This window comes from Triturus cristatus, chromosome 7 (assembly GCF_964204655.1).
Source record: "Triturus cristatus chromosome 7, aTriCri1.1, whole genome shotgun sequence".
NCBI lineage: Eukaryota > Metazoa > Chordata > Amphibia > Caudata > Salamandridae > Triturus > Triturus cristatus.
The window spans coordinates 1,062,832,807-1,062,860,149 of NC_140590.1; the positions used below are offsets into that span (position 1 = coordinate 1,062,832,807).

General features: G+C 44.9%; 1 protein-coding gene across 3 annotated transcripts in view; it reads left to right on the top strand.

Annotated features, from left to right (window-relative positions):
• Window positions 1-2,315: 2,315 nt before the first annotated feature.
• The window catches only part of FGF1 (fibroblast growth factor 1), a 433,963-nt gene continuing 408,935 nt past the window's right edge, over window positions 2,316-27,343 (top strand). Inside the window, exons 1-2 of one of the 3 annotated variants that reach the window (XR_014966683.1) lie at window positions 2,320-2,856; window positions 21,888-22,000. The gene's annotated coding sequence lies outside the window, so the exon portion shown is untranslated. Of the gene's footprint in view, window positions 2,857-21,887; window positions 22,001-27,343 lie in introns of all 3 variants that reach the window. The other 2 variants (XM_085618132.1, XR_014966682.1) reach the window with 2 other exon arrangements.

Here is a 27,343-nt window from a genome sequence, read left to right on the forward strand (position 1 = left end):
GGGGATATGCTTGAGGTCTGGACGATGTCCAATTTTGTCCAAGAGTAGTAGCTCATCGTGGTAAAGGACCAATGTGGTGCCCATCTTGGAGTCAGGCAAGAGGTCCTACCCTTGGTGTTCCATTCGGCCGGACCCCATATTTATCTTTCCCCTTTGTATTCTCAGGGGCCTCAAGGGTAACTTGCGCCGTTCTTTAGGTGTCTCCTGCTCCTCCTTGCTGCCTATTAGCCGCCATTTTAGGGTCAGGGGTGCAGGAAGAGTACTTATGGTGCCTTCGGCAGGGGCTGGGTGGGAAGTTGCCACACCGCTTTTAGGAGGTTTGTCTGGGCGCCTGAGACCATACACGAAGAATCTCCAGGGGCAGGGACTTAGATGGAAGCCCCAGACACACGCGGGCATCGAGCACTATGGGGCCGATGGGGGAGGGGCCCAACCGTGTGCTCCGTATGGAACAAAGTTTGCTGCACACTTTTACTGGCGGAGGCGGAGCCTCCCTCCCTCTCCCACCTGATTGTTTCATGGGGACCCTCGATTGTTTAGAAGGAGAGCCTCACTCACACTGGACCTACGGGGCCGCGAAAGTCTCAGTATCTGCGTCCGGCCGGCATCCACACTAGCTCCGGTACTCACGCCCCGCGGCTCGCTGACTCACCAGGTGCCGGAGTGGGGCCGTCTCAGCCCGCAGGAGGCTCATCTGCTCTGGTTGGTCCATTGTATCATTGTATTTTGGGCAAACACACATACTCACTGTATTAAGCACAATAGCCTGAACACAGCTCACCTTGAAAAATTGAGGAGCAGCTATGGTAGGTTCTCGTCAATAAAAAGATTTCTTGCAAAATATACCTTTACCAACTAGGCATAATAACTGTTACAACTCTTTAGTAGGTCCCCACCATGTGGACCTGATGTTCTACAATTCCAGCTAGTATGTATTTCCTCATTTTTCCATCATTTAATTCAAACCTATTTATTTCACCAGACCTCTAACCAATGTTATTCATGTCTTTTCCAAGCCTCTGGCAATTTCAGTCCTGATGAGACCCTTCCATTCTTGTAAGGGTCGAAACGCCGTCGACACATGTTCAAAGACAGACTGGTTTTCTTAACTGTGATACAATGATTAATTCCCTGTGTCCTTGTTTGTATTGAATATAAACTGCTGTTTTTTTTATATAGGGCAACCAATATACCGTGGATGTTCACATTTTCCCTCACTTTTTTTTTGTTCCTTTCGGTTTTGGTATGTCTTTACACCTGGGGTCTATTCATCCTTTCCTTTTTTGTTTTGAGAAACACTCACAAATTGTCTGTTACATTTTTTTTTGTTTGAATACCAAAAGCTTATTTCAATAAAACTCGGTTTGGCTGACCCGCATTTATTCATAAATACTGGCTGTGCTTCAATATGTTTCACTATTCCTTACTAAAGATCATTGCTGATTGAATCAAATATGCTGACATAAAGATTTACTCCACACAGAAAGACATGTGCAACTAAAAATCTTTTCTAGAAATGAGTTCCATGTGAACGCTTGTTCCTAGGCTCACTTGATACCCTTTTTCACATGGGCATATGGGTTGCTCTTGTTTTTGTTTAAATGAGTACCCAATACACCACTAAGCAACTGAAGGATGACCAGTCAAACTTTTGCGAGGGGCCTTCTCCTGCGCAAAACTTGTGTTGCTATGTTAGTAACTTTTATTCCATTTAAGGTAGAAATTATTTTTTTGCTATGCTCTGCAAATTATGCTGCAGATGATGGATTAAGTGAAAAATGTGGCAAGGCCATAAATATGCTGATAACTCCGTATTTGCAAAATCGCATAACTCCAGTGGCCCTGATATAGACCCACCCTATTAATCATTCTTTGTAAGATAGAGTGGTGCCAGCTCACTGAGGTAGTTGTGTGGGTCATAAGAAGTTTTGGAGGTCGTTCAACATCAGGCATTCTTGAAGAGGCCAGGCAGACACAGCACTGCTGCAATGAGGGCGAAAGCAGAGGCACTTAGTCAGCATTAATAAGATAACTCAGTGGGGTTAAAACCCTTCCTCTGCAGAGCAGTGCTTAATTTGTGCCGGTGCTTTCCGGTGCTTAGCACCGGCACTTTTTCAACAGGGCCGGGTCTATTGAATTATCCCCTTGGGCGGGGGGCCCAGTAATTATTAAAAGTAAATGCACCTGTCTTGATCTTGATCTCCGTCCGTTCCGATGTCTGCCAGGCATGTCTCCAGAGGATGGCCAACCCATCTCCAGGCATGACTGCATCACGCAAGTGATGTCAGCAGTGCACGCCTGCCTTTTACTAAGCAGCATGTTATTCCGGTTGGATAATTGCAGTTAAGGGGCGGGTTGGGGGGTGAGGCAGGCTGGGAAAGTCCATATCTCCGCACAAAGTCAATGTGAGGTCGGAGTAAATTAAAAGTGCGTGCCATACTTTTTAAACAGCTTGCACGCACTGAAGTGAATTCAGGTGAAGCCGGCGGCCATACATAATTAATTCGACCTTTTTTTCTATGTGCGTGGCCTGGGTCTCCCACCAAGTTCAGTCCTGTTCAGAATAAACCTGCTGCAGTTTTCTGTGACTCGTTTGAAAAAGTGTGTTTTGAACCAGAGCATGTTTACGGTACACTTTTGATTCCCTCCCACATGTGCTCCAGCAGCTTTGCCTTCTTCGCCCTCGCTATGGACTTTTGGAATTTCGGCGCTGGTATTGATCTGGACTGGTGCAGGTGATCTCCGGAGCCATTGCGGGGGTTGGGCTTCATCACCATGAGCTCCATATGCCGCCGCTTCACCCAGGCATTCGCCCCTCATTTTAGCTGGTCTCATTTAGTTTGGCTGTTTCTAAAGGTAAGCTAATTGTATGAATTATTTGAAACTCATCGTCCAGACGTTTTTCCTCCTTCCCAACTCCTACAGGACATAGCCTTTATTAACCATCATCTGATAAAAAAAAGTCGAGTCAGGGCCTCCGAGTTTTCTCTTTACTTCTGTGTACTATTTCGATGTTTGTGTGTGACGTATAAACATAAATACAAGGCATAGCGCCCTTAGTGAATGGCATATTCTGTGCATCTGTGATGTTATGTGGAGAAAGTTAGTCTGTAAAAAGAACAAAAACCTTAGCAAAGCTTGTGGTTAGCTCATAATGCTTGAGAGTACATTTCTCTGCTCTGCCTGAAGTGCAGATTAATACACAGCCTGGTAGTGCGTTTAAATTGAAGCGTCTTTTTGTTGTTTGTGATCTGACATTAGTTGATGGATTCCAACAATCATTAACGCACTGCCATATGCAGTGTCTGGGTGTGCTCCGTTCACTTGTGATTGAGAAGTGCTCTAGCGCCTACAAGTGCAGCCAGTTTGCTAAGTGAGACTGCACTTAGCTCTGGCACCTTTGTGCACCACTTCTAATATACCTGGAAGTGCAGCCATACTAGTGAGTTCTGAAATTGCTACCGTCTTTAATTTCAGACAGTGCAGCTACTCTTTCTAGTGCCTACAATTACTGCCATATCTACTGTATGGCAATGTTTGGCTTTTCACATGCTTCTCCATTGCACCAAAGCCGACTGTTACTGAGTTTACATGTGCTAACCCTATGAGCGCTGGCACATTCTGGGTATGTATGAATATAAGTATTGGGGAGTGTGGAGCCTAAACCTAGTTGGAAAGTTGGTGCCCGTGACCGCGACGGAAAAGTATATTACATATGCTTTCTCAGCGCTTAATTTGAACTGGCTGGTGCAGGTGGGGCCCACCAGCACCTATTTTTTGGAACTGTTACCTATTTTTCTTAATCAGGACTTTCACCCAAAGCAGAGAGACAAAAACATAAAAAGAGGAAAGAAAGAGGAAGAGAAATATGGAACAACAGTGACACAGGAAGAAAGCAGTAACAAAAAAAGAACGTGTATGAGTTAAGGGAAAGGGGTGACCGGTGCTGGATGAAATAGGCTTGATGTGTAATCAAGAATATGTAACATTGCTATGCGGCATCCCCAATATTTATACTGCCACCTACAGGATTTGAGCGAAACTTTGTGCACCAGCACTTACTGTTTTACAAATTAATTACTGCGGCAAACTGCATCACGTATCACTTTTGCGCGCCCATTAGTGGGGCGTCGGTGGGCGAGGCTGTGACTAGGAGTTGCTGTGTCTGTGAGACGTGTTCCGCCCTGGGGAGCTGACCAGACCGACAGCATCAGTGCCGTCAGGCGTGTGGTCCGGATGAGTTTATATTGTTGCTCTTCAGGAGATGTGTGTCACGCCGGCAGCTGCAGGAAGCAGAGCATGTCTGCACTATGAGCGGGAGCGTGAAACCACTACAGGCCTGCACTGTGCGTGTTCCTGGTCAAAGCTCTGAGCTACAGTCGTTAAAACAGATTAACATCTCTCAACCACATGCAAAATGCTCTCAGGTACGTGCATCTCTCGCAGACCAGTGAACAGCAGCTTCATGCATTGAACACATGCAGAGCTCCGAACCACGTGCTATAAGGCTGCCTCCCTCAACACATATGCTTTGGAAGGTGGTTTGCACCGTTTTGAATCCGGAGGCCTAACCACAAAGTTTTCCTGGATGTCTTTCAAAATGATGACCGAAAGTCGCTGTGAAAAGGGAGGGCCTCACACAAGAAGGTAGGTATGGCAGCTCAGAATCTCCAAGCACGATGTTACTAAGTGCAATGTCTCTTTTTTAAAGCTATATTATAGACTGATAATAACACTAATAGTCAAACTAAATGGCATATGTTTGTTTAATTATTTGAATTTGGATTTGCACTGCTCTCATTCCTTTTTCTAATGTTCTTGTTCAATCACTTTCAACTTCCTTCATCCTCCGTCTCTAGCGCGTGGACGGACGCACACTTTTTGTTAATCGAACGCTTTAAAAATCTGTATTTAATTAATTTTTTGGTTCTTCCATCTCTTTCATTTTCTAAGCAATTCAGATGTGCATGTTGATTGGTTGAACCCTGCTCGTGCTTGCAATTATAGACCGCATGCTGCCCACAAAGCTGAGAACACCAATACTCCACTTGCCTTCATTCAGTTAACTTTCCACATCATATAGGACAAAAGACCAGCTGACTAGAATGGTCTTAAATTGAGGTGCAAACCCATGGGGAACCATAGTGTTTATTGAGCAGCGAGCTGCTCAACGGAGATCCACATGAAGTGCTGACATTCTGTGAAACAATAAGATAGACCTTCCAAGTGGGGATGGCTTGTAATCCAGACCTAAAAAAGTAAAAAGACATCTCTTTTCCAACATTGGCTGTCTTACATTCCTTTGGGATAGGGACTGTAGAACACCTAATACTTGCTACTGTCATGCTGCTTCACTTCAGCAACCATCTTGCATGGAAGCTCCCATATTGCAACTGTCCAAGGTCGTCTAAATTAACCTTTGCCACCATGTGCTAGTTTTATGGTACTTGAGAGTCAGCAGTGCCAGTTGAGGATGTGGGTGGAGCAACTAGAGTAAGTGGGTGGAGCCACTGCTAGAAGAGGGCGGGGCTGCGGGAAGTGGGTGTGGCCTCCTAAAAAAATGTGAGCACCTGCACTTCATATTTTACAAATTAAGCACTGCTTTGCACACATGAGAGAGTGCAGAGTGAGAGAAGGGTGCTATTTTTAGGTCAAGCCTGCAGCAGCGCATGCGCTGTTACTCGACTTTTAGTAAGTGGGGTTTTAAAAGGGCTTCCCACTGGCTTTTGCTGGCCTAATGCTTGCATTCACGCAAGCGTGAACGTGCACAGCTGCCAGCTTTCTGAATATTTTCAATTTGGGCGCTGCTGCGCGCCCACCACTCGCGTGTTTGCGGGAGCGCGCGCGTGCACACAACTCCCCCCGCCTCTCTCTCCCGCTGCAGCCCCCATCTTTGCATTCCCCGCGACCAATGCATTTTACACATAGTAATACTGCCTGGGCAAAGATTTTACCTAATTAGTACCCGTTTAACAGCCAAATACATAAGGAACTGAAAGATGTGACAAATCCTTAATTATGCGCAAAATTAGCTGCCACAGAATCGCATAATACTAGTGGCCCTGTAATTGTGTGCAGTATATTGTCCTGACATGGGTGATTTAATAATGCACTTCTCTCTTATCATCATCTGTATAACTAAAAGGAGTCACTACCCTACATAAACAGGTTTAATTTTACCACAAAATTCCCAAAACATTGTTATGGTTTTGTTTCTTTGTATCTGCCAATTCGGGATCATTAATAATAAGACAGTAGAACGAATATCTACTCTTATAGTTAACATCGTGCTTGATAGTTGTTTGAATTTACTCGAGCTGAAGTGTTACATGATTCTTAATTATTGGTGGCTATAACTAAAAAAATGTTTTATTGAGCTATGAAGAAGAGGTCAATTTATCCCAGCAGAGGCTCACTTATCACTTCTGCCTGATCAAATGTTAATGGCTGAAACACAACACTGTGTGAGGCATCTACAGATTAACTATACATGTCCTGTTAATTTGAAGTGTATCACTACCATGTGCATGATGCCACTAACCAGTGCAATTGTATTTCATTTTATGATTCTTTTATTTATTTAGTTGAGTTTAGGTGATAGGTGCTGGGGTCATCAAGGAGCTAGGGGCCACGTATTCTTGACTCTGGTCGGTAAGGACACTCCTAAACAGTCCCTTTTTCGGGTACGGCTCCTTAAAGGCAGCTGGCCCCAGAAGGGTCCTCCTGCAAGAGGACAGCAAGCATTGGCATTGCCAGTAGGTCTCGCCTTTGGGACCTTATAAGTGTTTAACCATGCAACAGTTGATGTTGTTGCACCAAGGATATTGTGCTGGATAACCAAACACTTATAAGGTCCCAAAGGCGAGACCTATTGGCTATGCCAATGCTTGTTTCATTTTTGACTGGAGGGAGTTTATCTGGCTGAGAGGCCGTTGCAATTTGATTAATACGTCCTTTGGATGTGGTATGGGTTACCTCAAGGTGGAAACATGCTACTGTTGTACCACTCCTTAAAAACCTGCACCTGATCCTGCAAACCCAGAACATTACAGGCCTATTTCCTCCTCCCGTTCTTCTTTAAAATAGACGAGATGGACTTCAACACTCAGCTGATGAACTTTATTGAGGCGGAGGACTTACTGCATGAAACCCAGTCGAACTTTCGTCCGCAGTACAGCATGGAATCAGCGCTGCAATTGGCTTCTGAGTCTCTCGGATATATTGTGGATGGGGATAAAACTGCTGCATTAATAATGCTGGACTAAAGTGCAGCCTTTGATACTGTATTCTATGGTTTTCTGCTTGAAAGGGTATGGAAATGCAGCGTAGGTGACTTGGCTTGCGGAGGTTAGCCTTGTTCCTTCAGGGCTGTACCTTTCAGGTGGTCCAACTCCCTTTTATTCTGAGGTCTTTCGGCTGTGGCAGGGGGTGCCACAGGACTCTGCTCTGAGCCTTACACTATTCACTCTTTACATGCGCCCCCTAGCAGATGCCATTGAGTATCATGTTTTTAATATTGTGCCATAATCCGATGACACACAGCGTATTATTACTCTGTTTTAGGATGAGGGCCCCACTGCGGCTTGGTTCATATCCTGCCTGGTTGAGAAGTGGAATGGATGGACTATAGCTATCTTAAGCTTAATGCCAGAAAAACTGAAGTACTGGTCCTAGGAAAGCAGCCATCTATCTGGTCCACTGCCTGGTGGGCAGACCTTTTCGGACCAGTGCAGACTGCTAGGCCAAAAGTGATAAACCTTGGCATTTGGTTCAATGCTAATCTATCATTTGACAGCCAGGTCTCCAGTTTAATATGAAAATATTTTCACATTTTAAAAACAAGAAACAAAATCTTGGGCCTTCTCCTGAAGCGGCTAAGAATAAAATAGTCCAGGCACAAGTCCTATCTAGGCTGGACTTTTGCAATGTGTTAAGTCTTGGAACCTCACAGAGAAGACTGAGAAAGCTTCAGAGGGGGGTGAATGCAGCAGTGCATCTGCTGCTTAATGTCCCCAGGCGCTGATCCATGGGATCTGCCCTTGCCAATCTTCATTGGATGCTGGTGCACAAGAGAGTAGCTTTCAAAGCAATGTGTTTTTGTCATAAAATTTTGCAGGAAAGGACCCCGATATTTGGCTTCACTTGTGAAATCTTATCCATTCCATTCTTATACTTTATTTTCGGTCCATAGATCATAAAACTGCATGTGCAAAATGCGTACCACACATAAAACAAGTTAAAAAAAGATAAAAACCATCTCGAAACAATATAAAATTGTGTAGGACAAAACACAGATAAAAAAAGTCAATAAATATTAAATTCATTAGTTAGTTTCTAAAAACGACTTGTGTGCCCACCACATAGAGGTTAAAAAGCGCAAGACAGCATATACAATTGGGAGTTGGGTGTTATATTTCAATAATCTTTAGGTCTCTTCACAGCGCCTTGAGCCCAAGTTCCTACACAGTTAAAACAACCATCTTTACCTAGCATTTTGGTATCCCGAACAGAAAAAAGTACATGGAGTTCAGTCTCCTCTTCACGACTGCATGCAGGACACCGTAAGGAAGAACTATCGGTCCATTTGTTAGAAAATGTACACAGGGGAAGAGACCCATGTCTAAACTCCATGCATAATTTCCTGGCTAATGCTGGTTGTATTTCATCCAGACAGGCCTCTAGGTTGTAGTTATCCTTTATTTTTAGGAAGTTAACAGTTAGTGTGCCGGTGGCTGGGCTCTCATGTAATTGGTCAAGTTTACCCTCCCTGTAGCTCCTGACTAGTTGATTACGAGATATTGCAGGGCAGGCTACCTCTGGGTTGCTCCATAGGCTCTCACTACCTATGCTATGAAAGCCTTCCTTAATGTATGCAAACCATGCCACTTTTCCTATTTCCAGAAGTCCCAGTACATCTTTTGTCCTGAATTCAGCCAGTTCTGGGGTTACCCACAATCGCCGCCAAAATATTAAGGGTCTACAGCCAATTTACTCCGCAATCGATCTTACCCCTAGGTCCAAGCACATTGGGGTGAGTGGGAGCTCAATGGGCGGCCGATACGCTGCCTGATAAAGTTATTATCTGCCTTGATGATGTTTTTTGGGTGACAGTGGCCCCACAGTTCAGCACCGTACAAAACAGCACCTTATAATTGGGGTTTGTAGGTCATGACCGGTCCTACAGGTTTATGAAATGAATTCCTATATAACTTGGCCAGCCCTCCTGCTGTCTGCACAAGCTTGAGGCACCATTTATCTATTTGAAACCCCCAGTCCATTTTATCAGTTAGGGTAAGACCTAAATATTCATAAACCGGTACGCTCGCCAGTTGAACGCCATTCATATACGGATTGGTACGGGACAAACTACCCAGATTGAAGACCATGTATTTTATCTTCTGTATATTAATCTCCAGCCTCCTGCTTTTACAAAAAGTTCCAAAGTCATCAACAATTTGCTGGATACCCATTGGAGACTTAGAAAGCAGAAGAGTGTCATTGGCAAACATCATTGCGAGCACTTTTCTGTGCACTAGCTTCTGGGCGTCTATGTCTTTCATCCAATTCAAGACATCAACCAATGCGTTGCAGTATGAGCAGAACAAAGTATGGGCTAGAACACAACCTTGCCTGATGCCTCTGTTACCTGGGATTGGCGCAGTGAGTTCCCCACTTATTCTAATTTGGGCATAGTTCTCTTCATGTAACCTCTTTACCAGATTCAGAAGTTAGTGGGGAACTCCAAAATCACTTAGGACCACCGAAATACATCCCTTGGCATCAGATCGAAAGCGGTTTTTAGGTCCACAAAGACCAGATAAAGACTACCACAAAGACCAAATAAAGACTGCCACAAAGACCAGATAAAGACTACCACCCTCCAAACCTTATCAACCTAGAAAAAGTCTTAGGTCTGCAGGGGCCTTGCTTATTGAGATACCCCTTGTAAAGAAAGCACAGATAGGAGGGTTTCCTTTAGCTTTCTGGCTCCTAAAATGTGGAACACTTTGCCTCTAGCTGTATGACAGGAATGCTCAGAATCAGCTTTCTGTAAAAAAAACTCAAAACGTTTTTTTTAGACAAATATATTACCCTGTGAGAGTGCGTGTTTAGGCCCCTGTGCTAGAGAAATAATCCTCAGCGCAGGGACATTCAGGATGGAGTAAACATGTGCTCTACAAATATCCTTATCTATATAGATGTATACCTATTGACAGTCGCTAGTAGGTAGGTATAGTTAGGACCTAGTTTCTATTGGAAAAATGTTTTTTGTTCTGCAAATAACTTTGGCGCCATTTGACAAACCTTCACGAAATTTTGAAAGCAGCATGCACCTGAGTTCAGCTTCTGTGTTGACAGTTTTGGTGCGATTCATTTGAGGGGTTCGAGAAAAAAGGGGGGTCCCAAAACATGTTTTCCCCATGCAATTTCCCCCAGAGATTTTAGACATGACTATGGCCCAAACCGCTGGACGGAATTACACCAAATTTGGCAGAAAGCAAGCTTTTGGTTCAGAAAGAGTCGCCCTTTTGTGATTTTGTGGAATTCCATTCAGTAGATTTGGAGTTATTAAAGAAAAAAGAAACTTGTATATCTAGGGACGCGAATCCGCCGCAGATGCAACAGATCTCTTGTTTAGATCGGATTGGCTGCCAACACTTCAACCAACAAATGTTGGCAGCCATCTTAAGACTCAAACTCATTTAAGTCCTATGAAAAAAGGCAAAGAAAAGCTCAAGAGGGCAAGGTAGGAAAACCCATAACCCCTAGGCCTGGTTGTGGAGTCCCTGTGGAACCCTGCTGGAGCCAAAATGCATTTTTTAAAAACCCCAAATTCTGTGTAAATCACGGCGGATCCACGAAAAAAAAGTGTGCCTCCCACGCTTGTTTAAACTTCGGCCCCTGGATGGGCCAGGTCCCGGGGCATACTGTAATAACTATATTGGGGAGGGGGGCACACATGTCCCCCCCCCCCCTCCACAGGGCTGATTTCAGCCCAGTAACCACTACCTCCCTAGGGCAGGCCAATGTTTATTAAGTAGATGGGGGGCTGCGTGGCCTCCGTCCGAAGGTCATTTATTGCCCCAGAAACCGCCATCTCTCTATATTTTAAAGGAGAGGGAGGCTGCGCAGACCCCCCTGGTGGGCCCATTAAGGCCGGGGGTCCACCCCCTCCCTGGGTTCAGTCCATTTCCTTAAAGGGAGCGGGGAGCGGGGGGCCAGCATGGCCTCCCTACCCAGACCATTTTCCACCCCAGGGACCACCACCTTCCTGGGCACAGCCGTGCAATTTAAAAGGAGGGGGACCGCGTGGCCACCCTTCTGGAACCATTAATGGCCCTGGGACCATCACCAGTGTGCGACCAATTGGATTTGTGTCCATCACCCTCCAGGGCTGGCTCCCTATGTCCTAAGGATGCCTCCCTCATGAATAGATGTTTGTTTTCATTTGGCAGGAGATTTGACGGCTCCCGCCAAACGAGAGCAAACAGTAAGTTCACTGCCAACGGCTGTGAGCAGGAAAATTGCTTCCGCCCACTGGTAGCGGACTGTTTCCCTGTCCACTGTCAAGCGGGCAGGGAGACAGATGAAAAAAATGCTCTCACGTGCAGGGGGCAGCATTTTTTTTTATTTTTATAAAACTTTTTATTAAACGAACATCGGTGAATGGTACACTACAGAAGACCAGGTAATCGACACTTCACAATACGCATAAATGGATGGATATACAGACTGTACATAGGAGAGGAACATCACGGAGAAACAGGGTCATCATGTTCTACATTTCGAGGTGGCGTACAGATCTCTCCTCTATAGATATTCCATGGGCTCCAGACACAGGACCACTTTTTAGGGCACCCCCTTGCTAAATACACTGTCTTTACTCTGAACATGCACCAATCGAGGTTTCTTTCCCAGGCTTCTAATGTGGGTGGATGTGCTGCCCCCCAGAGTTGAGCGAGGTTTCTTTTTGCCAGCATGAACCCTAGAGTGGCCCATTACGTCTGAGAAGTGTTTAAATCAGTGGGCTCCCAGACGTTTAGAAGGCATCATCTCGCCTCAGGACGGAGGGAGACATGTAACACCTCATTGATCATGTCGTGCACTTGGCGCCAATAAGAGCTGATACGTGTGCATTCCCAGCTAGTGTGCATAAACATTCCGGTAAGGCCGCACCGTCTTTGGCATTCCCATGTATCAGACCACCCCATGTGCACTAACCTGGGTCCTGTTATGTAGATCCTATGAAGGATCTTAAGTTGAACCAATCGCAAGCGTGCCGGGATAGCTACCACTCTAGGGGAAGACACTGCTGCTTGCCAATCCTCATCGTCCAGCTCTAACCCATCATGTGCCCACTTAACTCGCAGTATCAGAAGAGGATTTGTCATGTGGTTAATTAGCTTTTTGTATATTAGTGATATCGTTTTTTCAGGGAGGTGACCGTCTAGGATTCTGCCCTCCAGGGGAGAAGCCTCCGGAGGTTTGACTCCCCCGGGCAATGAAGATTGGAGTGAGTGTAGGACCGGAACATAGCGAAAAAAGTCTGTGTCTGCCAATTCATATTCACTCTGAAGCATGGTGAAGGACTTGATCCCCCCTTTCCCCACATATCTTTAACGGATGAGATCCCAATAAGGTCCCACTTGTCGAAGCCCTTCGTTTTCCAAAGGTCTCCCAGTTTCTCTGAATCCCAAAGAGGGGTGGCCAATGTTAATTTATGTCTTAAACCAAGAGAGTTAGTGGCGTCATGCCAAATTTGAACTGAGTGCTTCGTGGGGCCTGGGTAGTTTGAATCGTTTAGGTCGGGAGTACAACGCCCTACCATATGTGCCACCCGGAAGGAGCCAGCTGTCCATGGCGTATCCTGGGTCGTCCGCACAACCATACGTACCATGGTTGATGGCTGCCAGCTGGGAAGCCCAATAATACTTCTTGATATCAGGGAGGCTGATGCCACCATCATACCAGTTTAGTGTTAATTTGCTCAAAGTGATTCAAGCTTTGCCGTCCCATAATAGGTCCCTCTGCAGGCCCTCAAACTCCTTAAAATAACTTGCTGGAACTGGATCTAAGGTGTTTTGCAGGGCATATAAAAATCATGGCAGCGCCATCATTTTAAATAGAGTAGCTCTGCCCAAGAGTGAAATAGGGAGAGTCTTCCAGCTAGTGATATCGGTTTTAAGTCTACGAAGAAGGGGAAGGAGATTTTGGGCATAACGGACCGAGGGGTCCAGTGAGACAGAAATCCCCAAATATTTGAATCCAACGAATTGATTTGTATGGGGCAGTTCCGGGGTGGGAGGGGAGGGTCCCCCCTCAATACAAATAATAAGGATTATCCCCAATTGATGGAAAGTCTAGAGAATCTACAGAAGACTGTAAGAATGTCCAGTACTACTGTAAGAGATTTCTTAGGGGAGGCCAAGTAAAGTAATATATCATCTGTGTACAAGGATATGCGGTCCTCCCACCCGGGGGACCATCGCAGACCCCTTATCGTCTCCAAGCTGCAAGTGGTTCTAAGGCCAGGGAGAAAAGAAGGGGGGACAGCGGGCAACCCTGACGGGTTCCTCGACTGAGTAAAAATGGGGCTGATACTTTGTTGTTTACCACCACTTGAGCCAGTGGTTCAGAATATAAAAGATGAACCCACTGAATGTACTCCGGTCCAAATCCCAGTTTCACCAAAACAGCCCAGAGGTAGGGCCATTCGATGGTATCAAAGGGCATGGTAGCGTCTAATGACACAATCACAGCTGGCTCTCAGTAGGGTATGGGCTCTGTCTATAACCCCGTGGACCCTGAGTAGGTTTAGGGCCGTAATTCTATGGGGCATAAACCCGGATTGATCTGGGTGCACTAAGCCGCTGATCACTTTCACCAAGCGGGTAGCTAAAAGCTTGGCTAAAATCTTGGGTTCTGATTTTAAAAGAGAGATGGGCCGGTAGGAGGCGCAGTCTGTTTTGGCCTTTCCCTCTTTATGGATGGTGACAATAGTGGCTATTCTCTGTTCCCAGGGCAGCGTTCCCACTTCCCGAGATTCTTCATACATAGATTTTAAATAGGGGGCTAGTTTATCTGGCCTCAGCTTGTAGAGCTCAATGGGGAGTTTATTTGGACCCAAAGCTTTCCCGGTATTTAGGGAACAGATCGCTTGTGCAATCTCATCAGTTGTAAGAGGGCTATCCATATAGTTTCGATCTTCAAGGGAGTGACAGGGGAGTTTAATATCACGCAGTAGCTCCTGAGAGTCCACTTCTGTGTGGGAGGCTACTGCCGTATAGACTGAATGGGAATGGTCAGCGAACCTGTCTACTATGTCCTGCGGGCCAGAAATTGAGACGCCTTCCTGTACTTTGAGCTCCGGGACCAGCCGACTCGCCCATTCCCGTTTGTCCAGCCACGCTATGAGCTTCCCGGCCTTATCTCCCAAATCATAAAGCCTACCCTGCTGCTCTCTACTCAGGACCTCGGCCCTGTCTGAAACTAGTGCTTTATAGTCGTGTTGTTTCAGACTCAGCAGATGGAGCTTCTCCGGCGTCACCCCGGATTCCAGTTCCCCCCTCCAGTCGGTATATGTCTGCCTCAAGCTCAAGGACTTATTTTTGTTTGTCTCTCTTGGAGCCAGATATCAACGACAGGGCTTGTCCCCGAATTACAGTTTTAAATGCTTCCCACAAGGTCTGGGAGGAGGACATTGGACATATTGCCGCAAGCACACCAGGGATGTCTCCATGAATGGCAGACATAAGCTAGTGCACTATAAATTCTTGCACCACGTGTATTACACACCAGCCACCTTGGAAAAGGTTTGGCAGGCACGAGGATACACACTGTCTGAGATGCCACATTTCTGGAGTGGACTTTATACACCTCGTGTGGTTGTGCCCAAAGATCACAGATGCTGGGAGAAGCATAGCAGAACCGCTATTTGCACTGGTGTTAACTATAAAAAATGTCCCTAAAAATAGAATGAAACTGGTGGGGCTTGCACTGCTGCTGGGCACACTATGAATTGCCATGTAATGGGGCAAAAGAAAGGCCCCCACTGTGAAAAGTGGATTACAGATCTGACGACATGCAGCTCACACGCAGAAACATATTCTGAACTACTGCCAAGGACTTCTTGTCCAAATGACATCTGGGACCCCCTTAAACAATATTTGGCTAACAAAGCTTCAAGCCGACTTGGGGCGGGGACTTCTTAGCCTTAGGCTAATACCCAGTACCGCAGGCTTTAAGGTGTGGTTGGACCTCCCTTCCTTTCACCTCTCTGGTTGTGGTTCCCCCTTTCCTCACGCCGTCTATTGACTATGGACTGGGTTTCAGCGATCTCCCTGGCAAACAATGTATTGATATGCTAAGCAATCTAGCTGTCATTTGATGTATATTGTGCTTCCTGTGTTATGTACTGGCTGAAAGACAAATAAAGGTTTAAAAAAAATCCATGGCCCATTCAGTGACAGCAGCAGCCAATGGCGTAACAAAACTTGAGGGGGCCTCCCTGCAAGGTACATGGAGGGGCCACTGTTCCGGATTTAATCTGGAGCTCTCAGGCCAGAGTACTGCGCTGAGGGGGCAGGAGTGGCCCGTGCAGGTAAAAAATACATATTTAATTTTCTCTTATTGTCATCTCTTGACTCCACCCCTACCCCTCCCCCAACACTCTTACCTGCATGGGCCTCTCCTGTGAGGGGCCCCTCGCAGCTCGGCCCCCCCGCATTGTGGGGGCCTGTGTTACCCCACTGGCAGTAGCTGGTCTTGGTGAAAAGTTGCAGCACCGGTTTTAAGCTCCCACAGGGCTTTCCATCAGTTTCCTATGACACTGGCCACTTGTTGTTGTGTGTGGCAGGGGTCTTACAGCAACACTCAGCCTGCTAGTGTCTCTCCAACACCCTCTGGTCAGTAGAAGAGGCCACAATTCAGAAACTCAGGGTCATTCTGCTTTGCCTTTGGCATTTGTGTGTATGGCGATCTCGACAAAACAATTTGTCTTTTGGCTCTAGTTGCTAGGAAAAGCATGAGAGAAACATAATTATCCTCTGGCTGTGGGGAAGTCAAGGGCATGGGTTATCATTTTGAGATAGGTAAGCCTGGGGCAGGAACTGGAAAGGCACAAGGGGGCATGAGAGTCAACAACATCCAGCATCCAGCCACCCTATGGCAAGTCCAAGCAAGTCCACCTCTAGTCAAATTCTACTGCTCTTTGCTACAAATTATTGTAGATCAGTTTATGTCTGTTGATTATGGGTATCTAGCTCTTCAGAGAGCACTAAAACGTCCATTGTTTATCTGTCAGCTGAGTCTTCAAATGCTTGTTCCAACTTCGATTACTTTCATACCTTCAGTGACCCTCTCCCAAAGTGTGTTGCTATATGTGCGGGAAATAAAGTGACAAGGCTCTGGGTTAGATGACAGCTGCAACAACTACAATGGGGGACAAGACTATAAGGGACAGAGGGATGTCAATCAGAGAGTCAGAGAGACATAAATATAATCAAATTAGTGTGGCGCTCAACTTCTAAACATTTCAGAGATGTTATTCCTTCTCTTTGAGTCTTACAGGTCTTTTCGGTACTCTGCAGTTACCACTTCTCTTGGCTTATGCTGTTTATTTATAAATCTAACCTAAGACAGTGCATGTGTTTTCTGGTGTGAGAAATTTGGCTAGCTTACAGCGGGCTGAAAGACGGTCAATTTCTTGTTATTGGTTGGCTTTGTCATTCTCAATTGATGGCTTCTTATTCATCAGGTTCAGTAGACCTTCCTTCCTTTTGTATTTTTACATCCCCTGGAGCATGAACACACAACTTGTGTCCAACAAATGCAAATTTTTTTGGCACTACTTTTTTTTCCTTTTTGTTTAAGCACTCTATGAGCGGCATCTCTTGTGTATTTCTCCCTCCTCCTTTTCACCTTTCTCGCCCTCCCTCTGTTGCCATTCTTGGTTCCTCCCCGCCACCTTCCCTTGCTGTTCTTTCTTCCCCACCATCTCCTTGTCTGATTGCTTCCTTAGCTCTGCCTGCTCACCCTTTACTGTCTGGGTTCTTTTCCAGCCCCTTCTGCCTGTCCTTCATTGTCAGCTTGCTGTGCCAGCCCCTCCTGTCTACCCTCCATTATCAGTATGCTGCCACATCCCTTTGCACGTGCCCTCTGCTGTTAGCTTGCAGCCCTATCCCCTCCTGCCCACCTTCCATTGTCAGCTTGCTGCCCCAGCCACTTCTACGTGCCCTTCTCCATTGTCAGCTTCCTTTCCCAGGCTCTCCTTCAGTGGCCTGCTGTGGCAGTGGTGAGTCGCCACACTGCTCAATAGGGAAACTAAAATGATAATAACGTATCGTTATTACCATTTTAGTTTTCTTTTTAGAGTCAGTGGCTTTCGGGCGGGTGTGGCTGGGCATAGCAGGGAGAGGAGTGGTTTGCACTACTAACGTGTGCATGGCTGCTTGGCCAGCCTTCTTGGGTCGGTCAAACAGTCATGCACACTTTGCATGTTCCCCACTAGGTTGCATTACACAGCATGGTGAGGAACATGCATAGCCTCCCAGTCCCCATCTGAGTGCCGAGCCCTGGTGCTCAGACCAATCACAACGCTGCATTGCAGTGTTGTGATTGGGGAGCCTGGGAGCTTCCTGCTGCTTCCTGCCGCCGACCTGAGCCAGGAAAAAAGAGGACAGAGGAGAGACGCGGCCGGCCATAGCAATGTAAGTGGCTTTTTTGTTCCTGTCCCACCCTTGCAAGCCCCACCCACCACCCAGGTCCAGTAGTAGCCGCTACTGTCCTCCTTCCTGCCTTCGGTTGTCACCTTGAATCCCTAGCCCTCCTGCCCACCCTCCATCTGTTATCAGCTTGTTTGCCCAGCCCCTCCTGCCTGCCCTCCATTGTCAGCTTGCTGCACCACCCCTTCCAGCCCGCCCTCCATTTTTAGCTTGCTTCCCCAGCCCATTAAGCTAGCTTGCTTTCAGAGCCCCTCCCATCTGCCCTACATTGTCAGCTTGCTGCTCCAACCACCTCCCATCCATCATCTGTTATCAGCTTGCTTTTGCATCCTCTGACACACATTTTCAGCTTGCTGTTCCAACCCCTTCCACCCCCTTTTTATCATCTGCTTGCTTCCCTAGCCCCTCTCGCAGGCCAAATGTTAGCAGCACGCTTCCTTAGTCTTTCCTGCCCTCCATCTGTTGGTAGTTTGCATCCTCAGCCAGCCTGCCCGCCCTTCATTGTCAGCTTGCTCCCCCAAACCGTCCTACACTCCCTCTGTTGCCAGCATGCATTTTACATCCACTCCCACCCACGCACCCTCTTTTGTCGGCTTGCTTCCAGAGCCCCTCTCGCCTGCCCCAGTTGTCAGCTTGCATCCTCAGCCCCTCCTGCTCACCCTCTGGTGTTGGCTTGCTCTCCTAGCTCCTCCTGCCTGCCATCTTGTGTCAGCTTGCTGCCCCAGCCCCTCCCACATGCTGTCTGGTGTCCATTTGCCTCCCCAGCCCCTTATGTCCACCCTCTGTGTCTGTGTACTTCCCCATTGTCTCTCACCTGTCCATTCTCACACCTGTGTCCTACTCTCCCTCCCTCTATTTCCTCAATCCCAAACCCACTCCATTGTTTGTTTTTATTTTTTTTATTTAAAAAAGCCCATTATAACTGGGTGTGTTAGATCTTTTTTACAAATTGTTTTAGCCATGCTGCAGAGCAGCTGCGCTGTTGTAAAGAATGGATACATTCATTGCTTCTAAGGCGAGACTTATTGGCTTTGTCAATGCTTGCTTACCCTGCTCTAGTGAGCACACTTAATGAGAGCTGAGCAATGGATCTGGCTTGTCTCTTTTAGCCAAAGCATGAGACGATCCATTAAGAGATGTAAAACAGGCAACAAATGTTGTGAAAAAATATGATAAAAACAAATATTTTTCAGCATTTCCAAGTGTCTTAAGTGCATACGATTATATCCTGAACGAAGTTAATTTTATTGCATGAATACATTTTTTTAAGATTAATTATTCAAGAATGCCCCCATGTCCTGACGACGTTTCCACACTTTACACACATTGCGGTTTCATGTTCTCAGTCTAGATTGCCTATTTTAAATGGGAAAAAAATATTATTTTACCATCATCGTATGGCAGTGAGCCTTTTGTAGACTGCAGATCGTGTCCTGAATTATTCGAATTTGCTCTCATACTAGATATTTAAGGACACTTATACATAGTGAAGTAAAGCGGAAGGCCGTGGATCACAGAATTTGGTCAGGTGAGAAGCCGGAATTTGAGTTTGACAGTTCATACTGAGCAGTTCAGAGACTGTCGGGTTGCATTGTTCTCTCTTCTGTTTAACATCAGATGGCAGTGATTTGTGTTCAGCTATTTGATTATTGTAATTCAATTAGTATTAATATAGGAAGTTTAAGTATAGTAATCAAACTGACCCAATATACATGTGGGAGCCCAACCCCAATATTTTGCTGGGACCCAATACATTGATCACCCCAAAAGTTACCTCTATAGGCTCAGCTCCCTCCTGCACCCTTGATCTAGTGATAAGAATCACCGATGTTCTTAACATCAGGCCCAACAAATTAGTAGAGAAAATCAAATACTGACCGAGACCTCTCAATAACTGAGTTTTTGTTACAAAAATCTTAAAATAAGCAGCACAGAGAAATGGAGTCAAAGCCATAAAGGCTCAGATACATAGTACATAGTCAGAAATCAAAATTAGCTTGAGCCCCAATAAGCAGCAAAAATCATAAATGAAATAGACGTCATCTTTAGAGGGAACAGGGAAAGGCCCTCCCTAATTAAATGGACAGAGTCCAGGGAGGAAAACAACAAGCCTCTCCAACTTCGAAGCGACAGATTCATAGGGAGCACTGAAAGCCCCTCCAAGGGAAAAAGAACAAGTCTCTAAATAGTCGGACAGAGTTCTTGGAGTAAGAATGAAAAGTTTCTCTATCAGCCCCATAACCAGGTTTTTTTATACACCTCTTACATATAAGCAATGAGCAGGAACTGCAAATTCTTCATGGCATTACTAGAGATAAACGTATCGAACAAATCAGAATTGAGATCTCATTTAAAGTCTTATAACACTAACCCATTTCTCAGGTAGAGGAAATCTTCAATTAGCTTCCACAGCAACAGCAACCCGGAGATGTACAACCTATTATGAAACATTCTCAGACAACGACTCATACTTCAGTGTGCCAGCATGCCTGCGCCGGAACTTCCAGCGGAACTGCCCTTTAGAGAGATGCATCTGGAACTGGATGGAAAGCTTCATTCACAATACATGCTTTCTGAGGAAGATAACCACTTACGTCACAGTGTCCTGTGCTCTGCAAAAACCTGTGGGGAAAGAAGACTGACAGGGGAACACTGACTGGGAACAGAGATGAGCAAAACACTAGAAGCAGTATCCAGTTTAATAAAGTGGTGTCTCTATGAAAATGTGGCATCACTAAACTACGCTAACAATCGCACTGTGAAACATCATCGTTAAATAGTTACAAATGCAACAGCACTAATTCATCAGTTACATCTATGCTCATCATAAAAATCGTTAGTACACCCAAAATGTCACCCTAATTTGCATATTTACAAATACTTCAGTCTATCTATCTATCTATCTATCTATCATTGTAATTATGAGATTTAAAGGTGTGCTTCTGTGTGTGGAATGTTTTTATGTTTTTCGCAGACACTGATGATCAAACACAATGACAAAACATGTCTGTATAAAATATGCTGCACTTCACAAGCATCTCCTTGAAGTATTGTAACACAAGGAGAACACTCTCTGGGGGTTCCGAGATCTCTTCGGTATTTGATAATTACTTAATTGTGGTCATCGAGGTGTTGAGCCTCTCCTAGAATAGTTTTGTCTCAAGTCAGAAGAGCCAACAGTAATATTAACATAAAATAGCAGTTTCTGCCTTCCCTTACTCTGCTGTATGGCATGAGTGGATACAGAGAATGATTGTAGGAGAGGCTCAAGATCTCAACAAACTTAATTAAATAATGAACCAAATAAAGAGGCCCTAGAGTCCCCACAGAGTTTGCTCCTCAGGTGACAGGACTTCAAAGATATTTAGATGATGTGAAGTGTGGCTTCATGTAGACATGATCTGCCTGACAATTACTCGTCATCAGTTTACATGCCAAAATATAAGTGGGATATTGCCCAATGCATCTCCCTCCCACAAATCGATGGCCATAAATGCCTCATGTCCCCTATGAATCTTAGGCCCATTGCTCCCTTGAGCTTGCTTCGGCAGTGCCAACCTCCATAGCACAAGCCAGAGTTTATGTACTAGTTACAACCCTATCCAGAGTCTTAGAAGTATCATTACAATGACACGAGGTGACACATGATTTGAACTAAAATATAAGCCAATTGCACCTGGACAGGATATTATTAGGAAGAGATGTAGCCTAGGGGCTAAAGCTGCTGACTTTGAAACATGTAGAAAAAGGCTTGAAAACTGAGAGAGTTTAATGGGCGGGATAAACTGTCAAAACATGCCAGAAAACCTGTATGCGTATTGCAAGTGCCATAGGCTATAATTAGGCTTTCCTGTTTCAGCTTCTATTTTTGCAAATTTCAGTAGAGTTTTTTCAGTTCTTTCCTATGTTTTCAAAAATTGTAGAAATCAGTGGTTATCAGTGTTTACTTTTTTTGCTGCTTAAAAAATCATGTGGATGGTATTATTCCGGTGCTTATAGGTAATTTGGCTTTAACTTCCAGCCTTCCCTCTTTCATTACTTTTATGAATTCTTACTAACTTCCTTCTTCATGCATCTATTCTTTTCTCTTTACGTTTTCATTGAATTTGCTCTAACAGTGACTTTTCATTATTTCCCTCATCTCCCTACCTCCTCATTTTCTAGCATCCAAATTCATCCTTTCAGCACCCCAATCCCACCCCATGTCTAGGATTTGCATGAACAGTGATATATTTACACCTCTTTAAGATTTGATTGCAACACGTAAATGGATAATGGTGAGTTTTTTAACACATCTTCCTGCATGTCTTTTATTCAGACAAATGACAAAAATAGACTGAAGACTTTCCACTTAGGGTATGCAATATGTATTGTTGGTGATCCGTGCTCTGTTATTGAAAGACAGTGTCACACTGTCCTGTTCTTTGTCTCAAGATGCTAAGACATGACTAACCTACTAAAGTTGTTTTTAATGTTTCACATGGACCTATTCCACTGCTCTACATGGTAATTTGACAGAAGTCTGCTAAGGAATTAAGATGCATACTGTTAGCTGGAGGGTCTTTGGTTACAGCAAATATTGCTGCTGTATAATGAAGCAGCTGAGGTAGGAAATAAGCTTTGTGTCCTGCTGGATGCGCTGGTTTGTTTGCCTGTGAGGTTCACGCTGAATGAAGTTTATTTACATCGTTTAGGCTATGCCTATGGCATTTTTTGTTTATTTAAAAGCCAGCACAAGGACCTTTCAGCACTGATTTTTGCCCTGGTGCATGTGACCCTTTGTTTATTTGAGAGCACTGTTATAACTAGGTGGCTGCCAGGCACTGTGCAGTCACGGCCGACATTGCTCACGGGTGGGCGGGCGCGGGGTAGTTTTACCATTTTATGTTTCTGCTTCTCGCACTGCGAGAAAGCAGTGGGGCGACGATCCTCCGCCCTAGTGGAGAAGCCGCCCCTGGCCAGGAATGTGTTGTTCACTGTTGTACTGCATTTATTTTCTGTCTTGGTGAAAGAAAATGACAGGTCATCATGTCTCCATTAAATAGGGTCACAGTAGTTTGTACAGGTGTTTTTTGAGTGGTAGGCCTAGTTTGAGCAATATAAGTTCTAAGCTTCAACTTGACATTTAGGCAGTAGGAACGATTGTCGAACTTGGTGATTGTGGATTGGAATGTTGAGTTAATGTAAATGCGGTAGTCAGCCCAGTTCCAGCAAAATAAGTGCATGGCTCCTTTTGGATCTGTGCATGGTTGCTGTCTAAAATATGATCCTTGTCCTCCTGTATGAGAAGATGTGGCTACTTTAAGCATGCTTTTCAGACCATCACAATGTAAAACTAAGAGCAGGTTTGTGGATACGGCTCTTGGTGGGAGGACATTGATTCTGGGGATATCCTTACGCACAGTAATTTTTCTTGCCACAATCTTGATGCCTGAGTTTTCATAAAGCAAAGCTCTGTCGCGCTTTTAGTGAAGGAGGATGACATTCTGGTGGTGCCTGTCTCTCTGGAAAGAGAGTCTGGTCATAGCCCAGCTGGATACCTGCCGGCTACTACACAGCAATGAGCAGGGAACAGTGATCTGAAGCAATATGAGTGTTACAGCAAACAAATGATGGACAGAATGCGGACAATGCAAACATTCTCCCCAGCGAAAAGATCTGGGTTAAATCCATCGTTCTTTTGCCCACTACGCCACCCCAGTTTGGACCCAGCCATATGCAAATCAGTCTTGACCCTGTGCCTCATGAGAACAGTCCAGACCGAACTGCCAGGCCAGGTCCTCCCTGGACTGGAAACAAGCATCCTGCGACCGGTTTCAGGGTATGTCACCCATCTTCAGCCAGGCTAGCTCGAATCCAGTGCCACAGTGAGCAAGAAACCCAAGTCTGGGCATACCCATCCCACTTAGGGTGAAAAGTGTTACAGCAAACAAATGATGGACGGAATGCTGACAATGCAAACATTCTTCCTCAGTCAAAAGATCTGGGTTAAATCCATCATTCTGTTGCTCACTGCGCCACCCCAGTTTGGACCCAGCCATATGCAAATCAGTATTGACCCTGTGCCTCATGGGAACAGTCCAGACCGAACTGCCAGGCCAGGTCCTCCCTGGACCGGAAACAAGCATCCTGGGACTGGTTTCAGGGTATGTCACCCTTCTTCAGCCAGGCTAGCTTGAATCCAGTGGCACAGTGAGCAAGGAACCCACGTCTGGGCATACCCATCCCACTTAGGGCGAAAAGTGTTACAGCAAACAAATGATGGACGGAATGCTGACAATGCAAACATTCTCCCCCAGTCAAAAGATCTGGGTTAAATCCATCGTTCTTTTGCCCACTACGCCACCCCAGTTTGGACCCAGCCATATGCAAATCAGTCTTGACTCTGTGCCTCATGGGAACAGTCCAGACTGAACTGCCAGGCCAGGTCCTCCCTGAACCGGAAACAAGCATCCTGGGACCGGTTTCAGGATATGTCACCCTTCTTCAGCCAGGCTAGCTTGAATCCAGTGGCACAGTGAGCAAGGAACCCACGTCTGGGCATACCCATCCCACTTAGGGCGAAAAGTTTTACAGCAAACAAATGATGGACGGAATGCTGACAATGCAAACATTCTCCCCCAGTCAAAAGATCTGGGTTAAATCCATTGTTCTTTTGCCCACTACGCCACCCCTGAAGCAATATGAGGGCAGCCATGCTAGCGAACAAAAGAGAAAGTAGATTCAGGGTTTCCAAGGGGGTCGAGGGACTTTTTGGAGGGTCCAAAGGGCATATTCAGTGGCCCATGTGGGTCATAGCAGAAGACCCATCACAGAAAAGTGCTTAAAGATAGAGGGCGCACATATACTGCTTTGACATCAGAGGGCCCTAAAGTAGCGAAACTGCAGCAAAATCCAGGGCTTTCTGATTTCTACTGAAAAGAAAATATTCACTGTGGTGGTGTTTTGTCGGTCAGAATCAGTTTACCTAAAAACCAGAAACAGACGGGACAGCTACACGTTCGAGACATAGCATTCTGCCAGCCGAACTCTACACAAAGCCCTTAAACTCCCCATTCTTAAAAAGAAACAAAAATAAGAAGTGCCAAATTCGGGTTCTATTGTGAAGTGCTCCAATGCCCTTGGGTTGGGATTGCGCTATGAAAAAAACGACAAAAAACCTGAATGAACATGTTATAAGTTTAGCATAAATAGCTGGAGTCTCTTTGAAGTTTTGGGTCAGAGATAGTAGCGGCCGGCACGGATCGTGGGTGGCAGGGGGTAAAAGGGGGATAGTAAAACAATGAAAAAAACGTACCTTGCAGCCGCATCTCTCCGTCTTCTCCGTTGTGATTGGTCTGAGTGCTGTTGTTCGGCGCTCAGCCAGCGACTGGGGGCCTGGGCATGTTCTCCTCGTCCTCGCAGGCTGTAATGCAGCCTGCATGGAGAACATACAAAGTGCGCAAGACTGTTGGCCGGCCCGAGAGTGCCGCCCAAACAGTCATTGGGCACTTAGGAGGGCGCTACCAATCCTCCCCTGCTCTGTGAGCAGAGCAGCCCAGCCCAACTCGCAAAGCTGCTGCAGCAGGACAAAAATTATGACAATAACATTACATTATTATCATTTTATTTTTTCTTTCTTTCACTGCTTCAAAGCAGTGGAGCGACACTCCTCCACGAGAGTGCTACTGATTCCTAGCAGATCTCTCTACGGCTCTGAATGAAGTTAAAGCACATCCACAAAGGTTAGCAGACAAACAAATATCCAACTTGTTGTATGCGGACGATGTTATACTTTTAAGTCAAACTAAAGTTGGGCTGCAACGGTTAATAGATCGTATCTCAACATATGCAAATGAAAATGACATGGTAATAAATGAAGCAAAGACCAAAATAATGGTTATCACAAAAAATACACAACTTAAACATAAATACAAATGGATGCTGGATGATATTGAACTGGAACAAGTTGTATCCTACAAATATCTTGGTGTCATATTTAATGACAATGGGAATTTCCTTCCGCAAAAAAAGGATATCACATGAAAAGCAAACTCATTGGTTGCGGCATTTAGGATCATACAGAAAGCTATAAGTAACTTGTCTTATCGTCCCTTTCTAAAGGTAATTGCGGCAAAACTATTACCTACTTTGACATACGGTAGCGAGGCAATAAATGGGAAAGATGCGGAGATCATTAATAATGAGGTTGCAAAAACGTATAAAATTGTATTCTCCCTGCCGAACAACGCCTCACAAGCGCAAGTAAGGCTGGAATTTGGGTTAAATAACCAGCAATATGCAAGGAAGGGTCAAGTGCTTAAAGTGTGGAATAGAATTAAAAATGATCAAGAAAACCAAATGTCACAGCTGTTATGGCAAGAAGTAAAAGATAATAGGAAACTACAAGTTTGGTCCTATCTGAATACAGCAATAGAAGAAATTGGCATAACACTGATTTGGGACAGTACAATCACCAAGGAAAGCTTAAAAAAACAATCAATAAACTTACTAATCATCTTTCCCTGATAAAAGATAAAGATATACTTGTTAAAAGAAAGCATGCATGGCCAATTATAAATGGATTTACGAAAAAGAAGGTCCAAGAATATCTTGAAACATCATGGTCGCAGAAAAACAAACATATCTTTATCAAAGCCCGATTTGGTTGTCTGCTTATGTCACTTACCCACATGGAAGAAAACAGAAGAGAATACTTTATGCAGGCTATGTAAATTCGGACAAGAGAACATTATACATTTACTGTGTCTTTGTCCAGAATTAGAAAAAGAAAGGAGAACCACTCTTAAGAGACTTTTTAATAATCGTGGAGTTAGGACATGTAGACAAGCTAAAATCTGAAGATTTATTCATGAATTCTGCATTTGTAAAATTTTTGTGTGCCGTTGGAAAAAATTGGAGGAATATCATTTGAAGTGCTAATGGATTGTGTTAAAAATGTGTTTTATATATTTTACTTTTTGATAAAAAACCATATACGATTAATTGTTTTATAACTTTTAAATTTGATTCCATTTTTAATGACTTTTGTAAGATTTGTATTAATCAAACAAAATACAAATAAATTAAATTAAATTACTGATGTGGACCAGAGCTGCAAACATCATCTACCCGTTCTAGCTCAAATATGTGCATGGGACTATGGGGCATATGTATAAACACATTTTCCCATAGACACAGAATGGGTAAAACCCTTTGATACATATGGCCCTATAAGTATTATAAAGTAGGGCCCGGATAGGAATGCAAAGGGTAATTTTTTCCTGTAGATAAAGCAGGCTAGAACAAAAGATGCAATTGTAAACTGTACATTATAAGACAATGTTTCTATTCGCTGCCAATGCCATGTTTCCAACCCAGTTCAAACACTGTCATTTGTTCTGTGTTTAATGTCGTGCTGAGCCATGCTGCAGCCTTTCAATCTGAAATCTGAGAGTTCTTCCGAAAATTATTTTGCATAATGCGATCATCTGTTGATATGGTCAGCAGTAAAGCTTTTGCTATACTTTGAGCATAATGTCCTCTCTGTTGTTTCTGATTCTCTTATGAAAATCATTCCCTGTCTGGTGTGATGCCGCAGGAAGGGCAGTAGGCCTGGTGTTGAGACGTCTATGCCAGGC